A 12,128-nucleotide genomic window follows, 5' to 3' on the forward strand; every position below is an offset into this window, starting at 1 on the left:
TTAGTGGACCTTATCATTAGAGACAGCGCTGTTTGTATAGTTCAAATTGCATCGGGCTCTATGGAACTTAGTGTATAGTTATGAACTTTTACCTCTTTTAATACCCTTTAATTAATATAATATAGTTATTTAACTAAAAGAATATAATAAAGAGTAAAAAGTAAAAATCTAGAGTGGATTTGTCTCCAAATAAAGGTTTGGATCACAGGCTCATTGCAGGACTCAAATACCTAAATATTTTAGGTGGTTCCAATAGATTGTTTTCCCATCACAACATGCGATTATAACAGTGACCAATATTTCCAAAATGGACTGCTTTGGAGAAATATGCGATGTGATCAGTGGCTCCAATATTTCCAAAATGGTATTTTTGTAATTATCAACTACCATGAATCAGTCTTGCAGTTATGACACTAGGCAAAAAAGTGAACCTCTTTTTTTTTTTCTCCCCCCTCCTTTCTCTAGGTGGTTCAACCTCCTAGCGACTCAGTCTCAAGCCTGAGTTTCAGTCCAAAGGCCAATTACCTGGTGGCAACATCATGGGACAATTAAGTAAGGTGCTGGGAGATAAACAAAAGCGGCACTACAATGAGCAGTACGGCCAAGGTTTCAATATCTCATGACCGACCGGTCCTGTGTTCGACATGGAAGGAAGATGGGACAACCGTCTTCTCCAGCGGCTGCGACAACCAAGTCAAGATGTGGCCTTTGCTGTCTGGTGCTCAACCAACCACTGTGGCCACGCATGACGCGCCCATTAAAGATCTTGCTTGGATTCCGGAGATGAACCTCTTACTCACGGGAAGCTGGGACAAGACCTTAAAGTAAGAACACATACAACTCCTTCATTGGCATTGCTCAAGAGTTAAGTTTATGTTTTTCTTCTTCTTATGTTCGAAGCATTTGTAATTATTTGGCTACAAATCATCATGTTATAGATACTGGGATACGAGGCAGGCAAATCCGGTGCATACTCAGCAACTTCCCGACCGGTGCTATGCAATGTCAGTGAGGCATCCTGTAATAGTTGTGGGGACTGCAGATAGAAATCTTATAGTTTTTTACTTGAAAAACCCGCAGGTAATGATATTCAATCACTTCCATTCCAGTTAATAAATGAGAATATGGTCCTAGTATTGCCCTCATGGTGTATCACATGGACATCTTTTACTGTGAATCAGATAGGAATAGCATGTGCTTTTATGCGTATGCAATTATCAGTAGCTTTGATTTCGGACTATATGTACTATTTTTTAGCATAAGTTAATGTTTTGGAAAGCCCCCAATTACAGGACTTTCAAGTGAGGAATTGACTGAAAAAATAAATATAAAAATAGTAATAAAATCAGCATAATGTATAAGCATTAGGATGGTGAGTTTTATGACATTGGTAATAATATTGGGCTGGAATATGAAACTCTTAACTTGGCCCCTAAATCAAATTCTTAGGATGTTTTTAATTACTGATAGTCTTTTGTTCGTTTTTCTGTCCTGTATATTTCTGCTCTAATGATTTTTTTTTTTCTTAACATGCCAACAGACTGAGTTCAAGAGAATCACCTCACCCCTTAAGTTTCAGACGAGACGTGTTGCTGTCTTTCCTGACAAGCTGGGTTTCTTGGTATTTATCTAACTTTTCCTGTCCAATGAGACCTAAATCATTTTCCAAGTTCTATTTCAATTTTAAATTTCATGTATTGTTTCTTAAGTTGTTCCTTTTCAGTTGGATAACCCAATGACATATATTTTATTTTCATATCTAGGTTGGCTCACTGGAAGGAAGAGTTGCTGTACATCATATCAATGACTTGCTGGAAAGTAAAAACTTTACTTTCAAATGTCACAGAGATGAAGCCAACAAAATATACTCAGTCAATTCAATAAACTTCCATCCTGTAAGAGTTCGACGATGCCATTACCCGTTAGATTTCTATCTTCTTTCATATTTGTTTGATTATTAGTCTCTTAACCTAGTTTGTAAATAGAATTGGTGCATAGAATAAAACAAAACCGGTGTATTACCCATCCCATGAACAGAAAAAAGAACTGGCATTTTGTCACAGTTCTTTTCTTTTTTTTTTTAATAAAAAAATTGATCAGGGTAGGGCATTATCCATCCATACTTGAGATTTATTGACCTCTTCGTTCATTGAATTTATTGTGTACTTAGTTTCTATAGGGTTGATTTCTGTTTTTTCAAATTTTATCTAACCATAACGAACAATATATTTAACTGTTTTCTTTTGCAGGTCTATAAGACATTTGCAACTGCAGGCTCTGATGGTGCTTTTAATTTCTGGTCTAAGGAAAACAAAACAAAATTGAAGGTATATGAAAATGAAAGTGTGTTGAATATTCAGAAGTCAAAGTTAGGAAATTTATTTTAGGAAAGTATTTTAGGAATAAAGGAGAGATTAGTTGTGATCCAATCTCATAATTCTGTTTCCTGATTTTTAGGAAAGATTTAAGTTAGTTAGTTATTTCCTTTGTTAGACGTTTTGTATATATATTTGGATGTATTACCGATTTTATTCAATGAAAGAATTCTGAAATTCTTCATGGTATCAGAGCGAGTTCTCTGAACCCTAATCCCTTCAGGCTGCCTCTCTCTCTTCAGGTCGACTCTCTCTCTCTCTGGCCGTCATCAATTCCGGCCATCTCTCCCTGGCCATAATCCTCTCTGGCCATCTCTGTTCTGTTCTTAGGCTGATTCTCTATGGCCTTCTCTTCTCCGTTTTTCAGGTCATCTTTCTCCAGCCATTTCCAGGCCTACTTCTTATCTGTTTCCAGCAACGTTATTCGCTTCTCCCCCTCACGTGTCCCTCATCTTCTCCTTCGCGATATTTGGAGCATGACAAAATACGGTATGGCCACATCATAAACGTCCAGCATCACAGCACCCGAATCAGGGGGTAGTTCTGAAATTCCAAACCTTGGTGGCAGTGAGTCTTCTCCTATTCTCATCACAGGACACAAATTAAATGGCCATAATTATTTGCAGTGGTCACAATCTGTGTTTCTGTTCATTTGTGGAAAGGGAAAGGATGAGTATCTCACAGGAGCAGCAGCCATGCCAAAGGCTACAGATCCAGGTTTCAGAAAGTGGAGGATTGAAAATAGTATGATCATGTCATGGCTTATCAATTCCATGAACAATGACATAGGTGAAAATTTCTTGCTGTTTGGGACTGCAAAAGAAATCTGGGATGCAGCTAAAGAGACTTACTCCAGCTCTGAAAATACTTTAGAGCTGTTTCAGGTTGAATCCACACTTCATGATTTCCGCCAAGGAGAGCAGTCTGTTACCCAGTATTACAATACACTCACACGGTATTGGCAGCAACTGGACTTATTTGAGACTCACTCATGGAAATGTCCAGAAGATGCAGCAACGTACAAGTAGATTGTGGAACAAAAGAGGCTGTTCAAGTTTTTCTCGGGACTTAACAGGGAATTGGATGATGTTTGAGGTCGAATTATGGGCACTAAACCACTGCCTAGTCTCAGGGAGACTTTCTTAGAGGTTAGGCGTGAAGAAAGTAGAAAGAAAGTGATGATGGGGTCTAAGGAACAACCTGCCTCAACATTGGATGCATCAGCCCTTGCTGTCCGATCATTCAAATAGTGGTGGAGATTGTCAGAAACGGGAAAGGCCTTGGTGTGATTACTGTAAGAAACTAGGCCATCTCAAGGCGACTTGCTGGAAGCTCCATGGCAAACCAGCTGATTGGAAACCAAAGCCACGGTTTGATAGAGACAGCAAAGCACATGTAGCTTCCCACTCTGACTTTGCACCTGTTCCCGAGCCTAGCCCATTCAGTAAAGAACATATGGATGTACTGTAGAAACTGTTGAGTCAAGTGGGCAGTGGTAGCACTACTAGGACTGGTTTGGTTGCACAAACGGATTCACATACAGCCTTCACCGCTAACAGAGGAGGAATGAGGCCATGGATAGTCGACACAGGTGCCTCTGATCACATGACAGGGGATGCTACACTTCTCCAAACTTACAAGCCAAGTAGTGGTCACTCGTCCGTCCATATTGCTGATGGTTCAAATTCAAAAATTGCTGGGACAGGTTCTATCAAACTCACTAAAGAGTTGTATCTCGCCTCTGTCCTCCATGTTCCAAACTTGGATTGTAATCTTTTATCCATTAGCAAATTGGCTAGTGACCTTCAATGTGTTACTAAATTTTATCCAAACTTGTGTGTTTTTCAGGACTTGAAATCGGGGAAGATGTTTGGCAGTGCTGAACTGTGCTCCGGGCTCTATCTCCTCTCATGTGGCCGATCCTCAAACCAAAGTTTCTCAAGCAAGTTGTGTCCAGTCTCAGAGTCTGTTAATTATGTGTCCAATTCTAATGTCAATAAAGATAGTGAAATTATATTGTTACACTATCGTCTTGGTCATCCTAGCTTTGTGTATCTTGCAAAATTGTTTCCCAAACTATTTATCAATAAAAATCCAGCATCTTTTCATTGTGAAATTTGTCAGATTGCAAAGCATACTCGAACAGTATATCCTCAAATTCCATACAAACCTTCAACTGCGTTTTCTTTGATCCATAGTGATGTGTGGGGTCCCTCACGAATAAAAAATGTTTCAGGTACTCGATGGTTTGTGACATTCGTTGATGACCATACACGGGTAACTTGGGTTTTCCTTATGAAAGAAAAATCAGAGGTCGGGCAAATTTTTCAAACCTTCAATCTTATGGTTCAAAATCAATTCAACTCTAGAATTCAGGTACTCAAGTTAGACAATGCTAGGGAATACTTCACTAGTAGTCTCAATAACTACCTTCAGAACCACGGGATTATCCACATAAGTTCTTGTGTTGACACCCCTCAACAAAATGGGGTGGTTGAACGCAAGAATAGACATCTCTTAGAGGTTGCCCGGTGTCTTATGTTTTCCTTTAACGTTCCAAATTTTTTCTTGGGGGAAGCCATTCTTACAGCCACCTATTTGATTAATCGTATGCCATCTAGAGTCCTTACTTTCCAATCTCCACGTTAGCTCCTTCTGAAAAATTTAACTCACACTCGTGCAACTTCATCTGATTTACCACTCAAGGTATTTGTTGCACGGCATTTGTTCATGTCTATCCTCAAAACCGTAGCAAATTTGATCCTAGAGCTAATAAGTGCATTTTTCGAGGGTGCTCTCCAACTCAAAAAGGGAACAATTGTTATTCTCCAACCAACAAAAGATTTTACACCACCATGGATGTCTCTTTCTTTGAACATGTGTTCTTCTATCCCAAATCTTATGTTCAGGGGGAGAGTATGAATGAACATCAAGTTTGGGAGTCCCTTCTTGAGTCTACACCCGTGCCTGTTCAATCATCAATCCAGCCCACAAATTCTTCTTCTCCCGTGCCTATCCAGTCTCCCGTGCCTGTTCAAACTGTGGCTCCACAACTTGCTAATGAGAATCTTCAAGTCTACATAAGGAGGAAGAAAAGACAGGAGCTAGAGCACGGATCACAGCCAGCTTGTGGCCAATATATTGACTCAATTTCAGGTCCACCTGAAGAAAACATAGGTACGGATAGGGCTGGAGATGTGTCAAGTCCCAGCATTGATGACTCCACCATGCCAATTGCATTAAGGAAGGGTGTTAGGAGATGTACAGGTCATCCAATTGGGAATTATGTTACTTATAAAGGGTTATCATCATCTTACAAAGCATTTGCTACTTCTCTTGATGATATTCAGGTTCTCAAGACAATACAAGAGGTATTACAAAATTCAGAGTGGAAGAAGGCAGTACAAGATGAGATTGATGCACTTGAGAAGAATGGAACATGGACTATTACTGATTTGCCAGCTGGAAAAAGGCCCGTGGGGTGCAAGTGGATTTTCACCATAAAGTACAAAGCAGATGGATCAGTTGAGAGATTCAAGGTGCGGTTGGTAGCTAGAGGATTTACACAATCCTATGGGATAGACTATCAAGAAACGTTTGCTCCTGTCGCAAAGCTTAACACTATCAGAATTCTTCTCTCATTGGCTGTCAACCAAGATTGGTGCTTGCAACAACTGGACATTAAAAATGCTTTTCTAAATGGTGACCTTGAAGAGGAAGTCTACATGGAAATTCCCCCTGGTTTTGAAGGAAGTATGAAAAAAATTCAGGTTTGCAAACTCAAGAAGTCCTTGTACGGCCTTAAACAATCTCCTCGAGCCTGGTTTGACAGATTTACAAAGGCTGTTTTGAAACTTGGCTACATACAGGGTCAGGCTAATCATACTCTGTTTGTCAAGAAATCTCACACTGGAAAAATTGTTATATTGATAGTCTATGTCGATGATATTATTCTATCTGGGAATGATGTGGAGGAATTACAAAATTTGAAGAGGTATTTGTCAGAAGAATTTGAAGTTAAAGATCTTGGAAATCTTAAATATTTCCTTGGAATGGAAGTGGCGAGATCAAGGAAGGGCATTGTTGTTTCTCAAAGGAAATATATTTTAGACCTTCTTAAGGAGACTGGTATGCTTGGATGCAAACTAGTTGATACTCCTATGGACAGCCAAAATAAACTTGGTACCGAGAAAGAAAGTGCACCTGTAGACAGAGGGAGATATCAGCGACTTGTTGGGCGCCTGATTTATCTTTTACACACTCGGCCAGATATTGGCTTTGCAGTGAGTGTTGTAAGTTAATTCATGCACAGTCCTACAGAGGAACACATGGAAGCAATCTACAAGATTCTTAGATATTTGAAGATGACACCAGGGAAAGGCATATTCTTTAGAAAGACAGAGAATCGTGACACTGAAGTGTATTCAGATGCTGATTGGGCAGGAAACATCATTGACCGGCAGTCAACTTCTGGGTATTGTTCTTTTGTCTGGGGTAATCTTGTTACCTGGAGGAGCAAGAAGCAATCAGTGGTAGCCAGGAGTAGTGCAGAAGCTGAGTACAGGGTACTAGCACAAGGAATTTGTGAAGGGATTTGGATAAAAAGGGTTCTTAGTGAACTGGGACTAATGAGTTCATCTCCTATTCTGATGATGTGTGATAATTAGGCAGCTATCAGCATAGCAAAGAAACCCGTGCATCATGACAGGACTAAGCACGTTGAAATTGACAGACACTTCATCACAGAGAAGGTGACTAGTGAAACTGTTACGTTGAACTACATTCCTACCAGGCAACAAACAGCAGACATCCTCACCAAAGTTCTACCTCGACCTAACTTTGAAGACTTAATTTGCAAGCTGGGATTATATGATATATACTCTCCAGCTTGAGGGGGAGTGTTGAATATTCAGAAGTCAAAGTTAAGAAATTTATTTTAGGAAAGTATTTTAGGAATAAAGGAGAGATTAGTTGTGATCCTCTCATGATTCTGTTTCCTGATTTTTAGGAAAGATTTAAGTTAGTTATTTCCTTTGTTAGATGTTTTGTATATATATTTGGATGTATTACCGATTTTATTCAATGAAAGAATTCTGAAATTCTTCTTAGTGTATCGTAGAAAGCTCAAATTCTCATGCATCACATAAACAGCTTTAACTTTGAATCATGTAGGAATAGCTCGAAAGTTTCCTGCGTTAACAAGATCGATTTATGTTTCAGGGCATGCAAAGGTGCTATCAACCGATAACTTGCAGCACCTTCAACAACGACGGTTCAATATTTGCGTATTCGGTGAGTTTAAAGTTGCACAATAAATTCTTTCCCTTACCTTTGACTCTCTCTCCCTTTGGATTTATTTCGCATTAGAAAATAAATAAGAAAATGGTTAAAGCATACAAATAAGGTGCTGGAACTAATCTACCCAGGTTACCCTTCACTCTTGATATGCTTGAGAACTCTTAGTGGATGCTTGTTATTTATGTTATGCAATTTATTTATGGCTCATTTGTTGTAAATGCATGAAGAAAACCTACAAGAATTGAGAAACATGGACAAGTTTTTATCTCACTATTATTCTGCTTTTGTTCTGACACTGAGTAGCAGGAAGATTTTATTTGCTGAAAACTGAAATTTTTTGTTTCCCAACTCTTCTGTAGGTGTGTTACGACTGGAGTAAAGGTGCAAAAAACGACAATACAGCGACAGCAAAGACCCATATTTTTCTGCACTCGCCGCTGGTACAACTTTTATTAGTATTATTATTATTATTATTATTTTGGCTCTAGAGTAAATAGATGGTTTATTTATTGCTTCAAACAATCTTTCGTCCAAATAAAAAACTGAAACAGGGTAAATATGATTGAGGTGTGGAGTTGTTTTATAATGTTGAATCTTTTGGATGCAGGAAACTGATGTCAAAGCCAGGCCCGTTACCAGTGCGAGAAAGTGAAACATTACAACTCTTTATCAGATTAACCAAGGCCAATGGAAATATTACTCTATTTGTTTTTGGGAAAATGACATTGGGCCTGTTTAGTTCGCTGATTCGAGTTTTTAATTCGAGTTGAGATGTGATTTTATGTGAGAGCTTTTTACTGTAGCAAAAAAGTTAGATGTAATTGTTTGTGAGAGCTTTTTACTATAGCAAAAAAGTTAGATGTAATTGTTTGTGAGAACTTTTTACTGTAGCAAAACTCGAATTCTAAACTCGAATTAGCGAAATGAACGGGACCATTATGTTGATATTGCCAGTTACGTTGTAGAGAATAGTGTCGCGAATTCTTTGCTACAGAAGAACAACTTTTAGTTTAGGAATGAGATTTGTTCAAGTATTAGGAAAGTAGGAATGAGAGTTCTACTGTTCTTGTTAGATACTTTTCAGCATCCCCATCATAGACGATTTGTTTTTGTTCTTTTGGTCTTTTTGTTTTTATTATTTTTTTATGTATACGTACATACCTTTTAGAGTAAAATGTTGTTTTTAGCCTAGTTGCAACTATAAGGCCAATTTTGTTTACCAAGTTTCAATCATGTAAGTATGATGGTAAAAAAATTTCAAGTGTAAAGTTTGGTGTTCTTTTCTCCCCTTTGTTAAATAAGGTTAAGGTCATGACAAGGATTTTTGATTGCTTCTCTCTCTCTCTGTTTATGCTAATGCAGAGCAACATTATCATAATGTCTTCTTTTACTTGACTCAAAATGGGGGACTACACAAATCAAAATGAAAATGATTTTAATAGACAAGCATAAGGGATGACGCATTTGAGGAAGGAATTTGTACCAAATTCTAACTATACGAAACTAGAAGGATATATAAAGTATCAAGCACACAAATGACTCTTTTGATAGTTTTATTAGATGGATAACTACGATCAAGATCACCCAGAGACCCATATTACAAAAACCATTTACAACACCGTAAAAAACCAACTCTAATGGATTGGACATACAATCAAAACTTATACCGTCTATATATATTCACCATAAAATATGATGAAACTTTTAACACACATGCAAAACTTGTACAAATTATTACAGGTAAACACACGCACATACGCTGACAGCAATAATTCGAGAACACTCAACTCACAACATAATCATCACCACAACAAAATCATCACCACAACAAAAGATAAACAAGCTTTCATGAAATTAAGTAAATGAAACAGCAATTCTTTGTTATTTTTGGTTTGGTAATAATTATCACAAGCCAACAAAAGTAAAGAAGAAAGAAAGGAAAGTAATTTGCGCTCTTCAAATTCAGTTGGCAGCCAACTAGAAAATTTAAACAAAACAACAAAGTAGATCATGAAAATAGAATCATATTACTAATTAGTTGGTAAGCCTCTAATATTATTAATCACCAATTAAGTCAATGGCTCAGATATTGTGTAAAGGCCCACAGATATCCCTAGAGTCCTAGACTAGATACTAGACTAACTAAAGCCGTGCATAGTGGACGAAAATGAACCTAAAGAAGGGTATCTGTGTCACACAAGTCTGAGTTGTTTGAATGAATGTCAAGAAAAGAACAAACAGAGCTAATAAAAGGATGTTGTCACTCGAGAAAAAAAATACCTTTTTTTTTCGTTTTTGGACTTTGTATTGTGATGAGTCTGACTGATCGTGTCAAAAGCACGCGTAATCTTTAGAGGTAATGTATCATCAGAAGTCGCATATGATCTATTCTTTTGGAAGCTTGCAGCTTTCCAAATCTGCAGTGTAAAACTAACTATGTTGTTCATTTCTCATGGGCAAGTAACAAGTGAGTGGAAATTAATTTAGTGTGAATATCTTAGTTGTGTTTACATATGCACATATTTGCAATCAGATATTTTCAGGAAAACCGAAGGTGACAACTTTGAGTTGGAAAAATATAAACGCATGTTGTGTTATACCAATATTAATGAGGAAAAAGAAAAAAAAAAGTCTTTGATGGTTTTTTATTTTATGCCAAAAAAAAAAAACCTTCTGTGAAATTCTTTCTCCTTGCCCCTTGGTGCACCTTTACATTTCTTTAAAAAAAAAAAAAAAATCCGTAAAGGGGCATACCAGAAATTTGATGGACTTGAGAAAACTATATCGTGTGATGTTCACTTTAGAATAATATTAGTTGGATATAGTAAAAAGGTAGGTATGGTTTGGAAATTCTTGAAGATCACTATAGTGCCAGTACAGTAATTTATTTGTTTCTGTATTTTTTTGGAAGATTTATTTATCTTGCTTGATAATAATATTATACATGAGTAATTTTTTCATTTACAGCTGTGTGATTTGTGACTACTACTACTTTCTTCCAAAAAATTTTGATGAGTAATACAACTAGTATGGTGTTGTAAACTCTATCTATAATCACACGTGTCACCAAAACTGAATTTCTCAATTAAAATATTTATCAAACGTGTTGTGTGGAAAAATGTGCCGGACACCTGGACAAGCGATAGTGCGACACGTGGCCTTAACTACTCCCCACCAAGCAACAACGCTCGACGTGTACAGCTATAAAGAGCCCAAGCACGAAGCCCAACTCCGGGCGACGATTCCTTCTGGCGTCGACCGATCGTGCCGTCGAGAGTAAGACACAAAAGATCCCTCGACCGCAGAATCGACCACCAAGGAGGACGATTGGGTTAAGCGGCATCGCTGGCGACGAGGGGAACGTACGTTCTCCAGAGATCGTGGCAAGTTGCGTACAAAGGTGGGGGACGTCAGTAGGCATTAATGGCAAGCTCTTAAACCGCCCCACAGGGGACAAGAGAGTGTTACAAGGGTTCACAGAGCCGTAATAGAAGACTAATTGGCTGAGTGAACAGTGTTGATTGATGGGCTACGTCTGGGCCTAAAAAGGGAGAGCACTTGAGTACCCTAGGAGGGAAACCCACCCAGTGAAGAAAGCCCAGTATAAAAGAAGGGTGACCCCCTATGAGAAAGAGGTTGAGATCCAAGCAGAGAAAGAAGAGAGTGAGAGATAACAATTAGTGTAAATTGTAATCCCCTCAAAAAGAAATATACAACCACAGTGGAGGTAGCTCTAATTTTACAGGGTGAACCACTATAAAATTTCGTGTCTTCTTTATTTATGCAAATCCAAAAAATAATAAACTTTCATACATATTCAACACATAGCCGGTACTCCAAAGGGAAACCAAGAGGTAACCCGGCCGGTTTTTGTTGACGAGAAACCACCGTCAACAACTGGCGACTCCATTGGGGACCGAAAACGTTCGACCCCTAACAACATAGTTAGCAAGCGCGCCTCTAAGAGAGACGGACGGAACCGCCATCCATCCAGGGAATAGCGGGATGGAAGGAGATCTACGCCCGGTCGGAGATGAAGTCCCACCCCCAGACGCGCCGCGGCTGGATCCTGTGCAGATGCAGGCCCAACTGACCACTCTAACTGAGCTGGTGCGTGGGCTGATGACCGTGGTTGAGCGCTTGGACGGGAGGAACTCTATGCTGCCGTTAGAAGACGCCCCGAGGCTGCATGAACCTGCCATGCCTGGAAACCCGAACCCCGGGGACCACCCACGCATCCAAGAAGAAACCGGGGATAGTGAGAATCACCGGGGCCCTCATAGGCCTCGGCCTTCCCAATCCTCTGGCAGCCGGACTCCGAGCTCCCGAGGACCGGGCACCGAGGGGTCCGGGAAATCCCGAGGTATTACCCCAGAATCCAGGAGGAAACCCGCTAGGAGACTCGGGATCAGTACAGGCGGGTGGCCAGGCCAGGGGCGAACCCAACGCTCTGAG

The 12,128-nt window shown here is 39.2% G+C and overlaps 1 pseudogene; it reads left to right on the forward strand.

Annotated features, from left to right (window-relative positions):
* The first annotated feature begins 310 nt into the window (after positions 1–310).
* On the forward strand, positions 311–8,357 carry LOC21408367 (annotated as a pseudogene).
* The last annotated feature ends 3,771 nt before the right edge of the window (positions 8,358–12,128 follow it).

This window comes from Morus notabilis, unplaced genomic scaffold (genome assembly GCF_000414095.1).
Source record: "Morus notabilis unplaced genomic scaffold, ASM41409v2 Scaffold843, whole genome shotgun sequence".
NCBI lineage: Eukaryota > Viridiplantae > Streptophyta > Magnoliopsida > Rosales > Moraceae > Morus > Morus notabilis.